The sequence below is a fragment of the Lampris incognitus genome, chromosome 19, assembly GCF_029633865.1.
Source record: "Lampris incognitus isolate fLamInc1 chromosome 19, fLamInc1.hap2, whole genome shotgun sequence".
NCBI lineage: Eukaryota > Metazoa > Chordata > Actinopteri > Lampriformes > Lampridae > Lampris > Lampris incognitus.
In genome coordinates, this window is record NC_079229.1 from 36196723 (window position 1) to 36205181 (window position 8459).

An 8459-nucleotide genomic window follows, 5' to 3' on the forward strand; every position below is an offset into this window, starting at 1 on the left:
TCCGTCATGTCTTCCTGCTGCTGCGGCTGCGGGACTCTGACGTGTCCGGACGCGCTCGGCCGCCGCAGGCACGCGCACCAACAGCTGCTGGAGGGGGAGGCGAACCGGGCCGACATGGACCTGGACTCGCTGAGAGCGCAGTACCGGCGGACGCAGGAGAAGCAGAAGCGACACATGCAGGTGGTGCTGTTCAGACGAGGTGAGGCTGCACCGGGTGGGGTTTTTTTCCACTTCCTCTCCGTCAGCGGCGACTTCAGATCCGCTCTTTCCGCCTCGCCCTTCCCTCGCGGCCCCGCCGTGTTCGGGTCATCGTGGCGTGTTCGGGTCATCGTGGCGTGTTCGGGTGGTTAAACGAGTCTTTCCGGAGCGTTTCAGTTTCCGCAGCATATGTTTTGAAACGACTTCCTGCACGAGCGCGGAACCCCGCGGAGAGTTGACCACATGATCCGCTTGCAGACCAGGACCGTAGGCAAGGCGCGCGAACGGCGGATCTGGCTTAGTTTGGACACTTTCGAGACGTTTCCATCAAGACGAGACGAAAGCCAACAAGTCACCGCTCCGGCCAGCATGGAAGACTCCTTCCCACTTAGGCTGATTGGCATGCGGTCTTCTCCTCTTCTTCTCCTTCTTCTTCTTCTTCTCCTTCTCTTCTTCTTCTTCTTCTCTTCTTTTTCTTCTCCTTCTTCTCCTTCTCCTTCTTTTTCTTCTCCTTCTTTTTCTTCGCCTTCTTCTTCGTCTCCTTCTTCTTCTTCTTCTTCTCCTTCTTCTCCTCTTCTTCTTCTTCTTCTCGTTCTCCTCTTCTTCTTCTTCTTCTCCTTCTCCTTCTTTTTCTTCTTCTTCTTCTCCTTCTCCTTCTTCTTCGCCTTCTTCTTCTTCTTCTTCTTCTTTTCCTTCTTTCTTCGTCGTCGTGCGGACGCCAGACGGCCATTATGGCCGTTTTGGATTTTCAAAGTTTAATAACTGTGAGAGAGAAAAACGACGCAGACCTGCCGCTCCTGGAACTCTCCTAAAGTTGCATAGATTTGCATTTAAAATGAGTTTTAGATCAATTGCCCACGAAAAAGGTTATGATAAGATCTACCTAAACGACCATGGGCGGTCAAAGTGACCGCTTTGTAATTTGCGCGACATGTCAGTATTTATGACGTGAGCTGGTCGCGTCATTTCCTTCGTGAAGTCCACTAGAAACCCACTAGAAACCCACTAGCGCCCTCCAGCGCAGAGAAACAGTCTAAGCCTGACTTGTGGTTATGTGCTACATGTCTGGGTACAGACGCCATTACAGACGCACCATGGCCACCACCGAGGCCCTGCAGTGTGTACAGGCGTTGGACAGCCGCCATTTTAAATCCTTTTAAAAACAGTATTAAAGTTGTTAAAATGTTAATTGTGGTGTCAGTTAGTTTCATAACAGACGTACTAACACGTGTGATGCATTAATATCTCTATCGGCTATTCATCTTGACGGAATATAGAGTTTAAAAACCGTGGCGGTCATTTTGACGGCCCACGGTCGTTCTAGCAGTTTTTAGGTTTACAGGCCTTGCTGCGTTTGTGAGATCAGCAATATGTGTTTTCTGTTTTGTTTCTCAGGGGATATTTTCACTTTTTCATCAGTGTTGCTATTCAAGTTCGACCATGCCTCTCTCTGAAGTTTAAATGGTTTAAAAATAGTATTATAGTTGTTCAAATGTTAATGTTGGTGTCAGTCGTTTCCTAACAGACATATTAACATATATGTAATGCATTAACATCTCAACTGGGTGTTTATCTTGACAGAATGTAGAGTTTAAACACCGTGGCGGTCGTTTTGACCGCCCATGGCCGTTTGAGTTTGAGGTAGGAGTGAAGCCCCGGTGCTTCTAGTGCTGCAAACCTCCGCATGCTGGGGAGATGACCAGGTGGTATAAAGCACACTGTAAAAGGAGGAAAAGAAACATTAAAAAAACACTGAGGTGTTCATCTAATTGGACTTCAGATGGAGTTCGGTGCAGCAGATCTAAACTTTAACGAGGAACCACTTTTGTTAAAGCCATAAAACCTCTCCTGACACGACAAAACTCATTTGACAACATCCTGCATGGACAGACAGTCTCTCCACCTAACCGAGACGTCTCGTGGTGCACAGACGGCAAACGTCAGATATCCAACCAAACATGCATGCAGGCAGGCAGCCAGGACAGCCCGGGTGGATTACCCCACACGTGTATCTTCCGTACATGTAACCTCATGTGAGCCAGCTTTGCTGTCTGGAGTGAGTCACAATGAAGACACAAGTAGAAAAACACCTGAACACCACAAACACAACCCTCCCACACGGAAAAGGTTGACACCGGCAGAACGTTATGGAAGGGACAGGGCTTTGTTTCAGTCGAAGAGGGAATTAGGAAAAGATTTTGACAAGATGACCTTCAGAAATGTGCAGATACGTTATTCTGTGTTTCTCTGATATGAGAAACCTCATCACAAAATCACAGTCACTCGTCTAAGTGACCTCCTCCGTCTCAGCTGACGGCAGGTACCCCACCCTTATAAACTATACAACAATAATTGTTTAAAAGGGTGGGGACACCTGCAGTCACTGTATTGTTTATTAGGGTGGGGGTACCTGCAGTCGCTGTATTGTTTATAAGGGTGGGGGTACCTGCAGTCACTGTATTGTTTATTAGGGTGGGACACCTGCAGTCACTGTATTGTTTATAAGGGTGGGGGTACCTGCAGCCACTGTATTGTTTATAAGGGTGGGGTACCTGCAGCCACTGTATTGTTTATAAGGGTGGGGTACCTGCAGCCACTGTATTGTTTATAAGGGTGGGGACACCTGCAGTCGCTGTATTGTTTATAAGGGTGGGGTACCTGCAGCCACTGTATTGTTTATAAGGGTGGGGACACCTGCAGTCACTGTATTGTTTGTAAGGGTGGGGGTACCTGCAGTCGCTGTATTGTTTATAAGGGTGGGGGTACCTGCAGTCGCTGTATTGTTTATAAGGGTGGGGGTACCTGCAGTCGCTGTATTGTTTATTAGGGTGGGGGTACCTGCAGTCACTGTATTGTTTATTAGGGTGGGGGTACCTGCAGTCAGGTGAGACTGAGGAGGTCAGTCAGATGATGGTGAAACTTGGTGTCCAGGTGAGCTGGTTCACCTGTGTGTGTGTGTGTGTGTGTGTGTGTGTGTGGTCTCCTTACCTGTTGAGCTTGTATTCTTATTCAGCGTGCTGTAAGACTTATGGGAAAACGCTTCCGGTGGTCATTCTCAAATGATCTGTGCACTTACCTGTTTCTCATTTCATGTGTTTTACCGTGAAGAGAAGTCTGAATGTGGACCAAAACACATAGGAACCAAGCTGAGCACACAAAGCGTCTGTTGAAACCAAAAGGAGGCGAATGTAAGAGCGAGACGTCTCGGTTCTCTTCTCTCTTCCAGTATCGGCGGAGCTCTCCGAGTCGCTCAGCGTTGTCCCGATCATGCAGGGCTTGTCGCCGCCACAGGAAGAGAACAGCGACCTGCCCGCCTCCGGCTTGCCGACCTTTGACACCGCCCTGACGACCTGCGACTCCTGGCACACACACCTGGGCCTCTACCGCCGGGCCCATCTCTTGACCACCGGCGTGGCTGTCACTCCCTCCCATCCGCCGACGACAGACGCGTACAGCAACGAGCAATGGATGTACTTCCCACGCCGCCCACAGTCCAGGCCAGTTTGTTGTTGTTGTTGTTGTTGTTGTTTCTTACGGCGGTCGTTCTTTGAGAAAATGAGCGTGTGCCATGACGTTAAAACTATATTGATGTGTCTTAAGTTGATTTGAAAAGACAAACATTGTCTAAAATACCGTTTGTGCGATGACGTGTGTAATGATGAAACAATGTGAGAATTAGTGTCCGGGTAGCGTGGTGGTCTATTCCACTGCCTACCAACACTGGGGATCGCCGGTTCGAATCCCCGTGTTACCTCCGGCTTGGTCGGGCGTCCCTACAGACACAATTGGCCGTGTCTGCGGGTGGGAAGCCGGATGTGGGTATGTGTCCTGGTCGCTGCACTAGCGCCTCCTCTGGTCGGTTGGGGCGCCTGTTCAGGGAGGAGGGAGAACTGGGGGGGGATAGCGTGACCCTCCCACGCACTACGTCCCCCTGGGGAAACTCCTCACTGTCAGGTGAAAAGAAGGGGCTGGTGACTCCACATGTCTCGGGGGAGGCATGGGGGGGGGTGGAGCAGCGACTGAGACGGCTCGGAAGGGTGGGGTAATTGGCTGGATACAATTGGGGAGTCAAAGGGAGGGAAAACCCGGGGGAAAGGAAGGAGAAGAAATGATGAGAGAATGAATTGGACTCATTGAAAGTAGCGGAAGAGCACGAGTCCGTCGGGCAGCATTAAAGATACGCGTCTGGTTTACTGGTTTACACTGTTTTGTTTCTCTCTCTCTAAACAGGCGCTCTTCTTCTCTGTTGGAGGCCGCAGAGCAGGAGGTACTCAGTGCCTCGACGGCTGATACCGCCCAGAAGCCTTCCGCGGAAGTTTCGCCGAGCAGTTCTCCCAACAGAACCAGAGGAGACAACCCAGTCCTGTCATTCAACAGGTCCAAAGGAGAACCAGCGACAGGTGACCACTGTGGCCCCGGGGAACTCTCTGGAGATGGGGCCAAAGAGGACGGTGTCGCCGACTCCGTCAGCGGGTCTAAAGACGCCTCCGTCGCCGGCTCTCTCACCAGTTCCGATGAAAGCTCCACACCGGTCGGATCCGTCGGTGGATCTGCCGCCGATCTAAGTCAGGAAGTGGAGAGAAACAAGTCTGTGACTGGAGGAGACGACGACCAACGCGATGCCGGCCCCGCGGCACCCCGAAAGTTCTCCGTCCCGGCGCCCACCCTCACCAAACAGCTGAGTTTTTGGGGGGCCCATACTCTGACCGCAGGCCCCGGCCAGAATCACCATTACTACCCGTTCCCCCAGAGGAAGACGCCAAGGAAGTCCGAAGCTGCCCGGAAACTGGGCATGTACGCCTCCTTATAACAAACCCATGAACCTTTTCCACGACGACTCGAGAAAAACCGTCCCCGCTTCACCACAACAGCTGTCTCTGTAGTGCAGGACAAGCACAACACACTGGCAGTTTCCGCCCCCTGACAATAAAACAGATGGCAGCAATTATAGAAGACATCTATATTTCTTCTTCTACACATTTTTATAGTTTTTTACGGGTTTACTTTACTTTTGGCTTTTACTTTAATACCCAGCAAGAGTCCTGTGTGTGCAGAGGCAACACTGGGTGCAACATGTTGTTTAACCACATGACTATAAATGTGTGTGTGTGTGTGTGTGTGTGTGGAGGGGTGTTTGTCTGCCTCGGGTCAAAACGTGAACCTGAATGTGTAATCATTGTGTGGAGGCTGGGCTTGTTTGGGTTTTTCTTGTTCTGCTCCTCCGGATCAGCTTTTGGCACTGCAAAATGAGCTCTTCTGATTCTGCTGGCAGCACCGAGCGTGTTCTGGCTTGTTCTTAATGAATACTTGATGGTGACAAAACACATTGTAAAATGATTATAATGTGATTTAAACATGTTAGTTTAAGTCGCGCGCGTCTCAAGCTCGTATTTCCCTCCGCTGGGATGACGGTCTCATTTTGTTGGGCGGCGACCCAGTGTTTTCCGGTGAATAAAGAGAGAAACTGGAGGAGAAGAGGTTGTAAAGGTGACCGATGTGTTGATTTACAGCTCAGAAAGCAGAGCTGCGGATGAGCCGTATTCCCTCCTCACACCAAGTACAAAGTACATTAACCACTGAACAAACACTGCATTTACTGCCTTCAAGTTCAACTGTACTATCGTGTGTGTTTAGAATACAGTGACGTTCATGTGCGCTGGCTGTCTGCCTTAACACAAGGGAGACAAGGACACACCATCCTAAATACATAGGCTATGTACGCGATGAAAACATACACTACACACACAATATAGTAAAGTACATGATAGCACAACAATGCAAGGTGCATATGGTGGCATCAGCTGTTCAGCAACCTGGTTGCCTGTGGAAAGAAACTACTACTGAGATGGGTGGTGTGTGGTTTGATGCTCTGGTAGTGTTTTATAGATGGAAGGAGTGAGAACAGAACAAGAGCAGGCTGCCTGGTGTCCTTGATGATGTTTTGGGCTTTCCTTTTGCAGCGAGCGGTGTAAATATTAGGAAGATGTGGTAGTTCCATGCCAATGGTTGTTGCTACTGTTTTTACAGTCCTTTGCAGCAGTCTGCAGTCCTGAGCAGTCAGGTTGCCAAACCACACTGATACAGCCTGTCAACACACTCTGCATGGTACTGAGATACAGGTTCATAAGAGTTTTGGTACTCAGGCCAAAACTCTTGAGATGCCTCAGAAAATACAGTCTCTGCTGTGCCTTCTTGAGGATGTAATTGGTGTTGAAAGACCATGTGAGGGTGTCTGTAATGTGTAAACCGAGAAATCTAAAACTGTCCACAATTTCAACAGATGACCCACTGATGGAAATAGGAATGTGATTTCCACTGATCTTTCTAAAGTCAGTAATTATTTAATTTGTATTATTGACATTTAGAGAGAGGTTGTTATCATGGCACCATATGGTTGAATCTTCCACTTCCCTGCTATAGGCCCCCTCATCACTCACTTATTAGACAAATCACTGTGGTGTCATCTGCGGATTTAATGATGCTGTTGTTGTCATATTTGGCAACACAGTCATGTGTAAACAGACTGAACAATAGGGGGCTGAGACAGCTGCCCTGAGGTGTGCCGGTCCCAAGAGCTAATGTGGATGAGAATGTTTTACCTATTCTCACAGTCTGGGGCCCGCCTGTCAGGAAATCAAATAGCCAACTACAGATAGTTGCCCAGACCAAGACCTCTGAGTTTCAACACCAGTTTGGATGGTACAACTGTATTAAAAGCAGAGCTGTAATCAATAAACAACATTGTCTTTATGCATGCTCAATAATCCAGGTAAGAAAATCACAGAAAGTTGAATCAGTTCACCTGGACACAACGTCTACTGAGAGAAACGTTTCATCACTCTCCACTAGGAGTGGGGAGTGATGGAGGAGATGGAGGAGAAGGATAAGAGCTGCCTAAGCGTAAACCAGTGATGATTTCGTATGTGGTGGGAGTTTTGGAACAGTTGAGATGCGTATTTTCCAAACACCACATCTCAGTTGCTTTCAAACTCCAAAACACGCTGCACCAGAACTTGGTCCACCCCAAGGATCAGGTCCCCCGGCACAAACGGAGCAATATAGTGTAGCTGTTAAGTGCCAGGAAGACTGCTGGGACTTGTACATCGGGGAAACTAAACAGACGCTGGCCAAGACGATGACACAACACAGGAGAGCTAACACGTCAGACCAGGACTCCACAGTCTACACCATCTACAGACCGACCAGGACTCCACAGTCTGCACCATCTACAGACCAGGATTCCACAGTCTACACCATCTACAGACCGACCAGGACTCCACAGTCTACACCATCTACAGACCGACCAGGACTACACAGTCCACACCATCTACAGACCAGGACTACACAGTCTACACCATCTACAGGCCAGGGGCCACTCTTTCAAGGATGAGGATGTGCACGTCCTTGACAGGGAGGAACGCTGGTGTGAACAGGGAGTCAGAGAGGCCATCTACGTGAAGAGGGAACCACCATCCCTGAACCGGCGGGGCGGGGGGGGGGGCAAGAGTACATCTGTCGCCATCTTACAATGCTGTGATTGCAAACATTCCCCAGTCCTCTGTGAATAGTACACATGGCCTTTGAAACTCTAGTTAATGGTCATGGCAATAAACACAACACCCATTGCACATCCGTCCATCTTGGGAGAGAGATCCTCGTCTGGTCCCAGCTCACTTCCAGAGATAACGAGGAACAAGAGAGCAGATGGCATGAGAGGGAAACAGGAGAAGGTGGGTTTGAGGCTTCAGTAAGTGAATCAGAAGTTAAACCCTCCATTTGGAAGAAAACGAATACGCAAGGGCATTTACACAGGAGAGGAAGTGGAGTTGGTTCAGGGGTAAGAAAAGAGGGGGAGAGACAGAAGGGAAAAGGTCATGTAGAACAGAATATGAATTAAACTCAACAGTTCACCTCACACAGATACACAATAGATGGAGACGTGGCGGATGTCAGGACGTGGAGACAGTGGGACGTGTATTTTTGCGGTCAGGGGGAGAGAAAGAGATCAAAAGTTAAAACTGAGAAAAACGGAGATAATTACTCTACAAAGTCTATTAATGAATGGAGTCGATGGGAGGGAGGACAGCACTGTTCGGTTTTTGAGAGAAACAAGATCAGTTAGTAGAATCTATTTTAAGCAATACAGATTTAACTCCAGCAGAGGGCGCTGATTCGTCAATGGAATGAATGTCTTCCGCCTTTAATGGAAGGAGGAAGAAAAGCGCGCTTGCGGAGCGGACCTCGTCGCTCGCCGTAGCAGG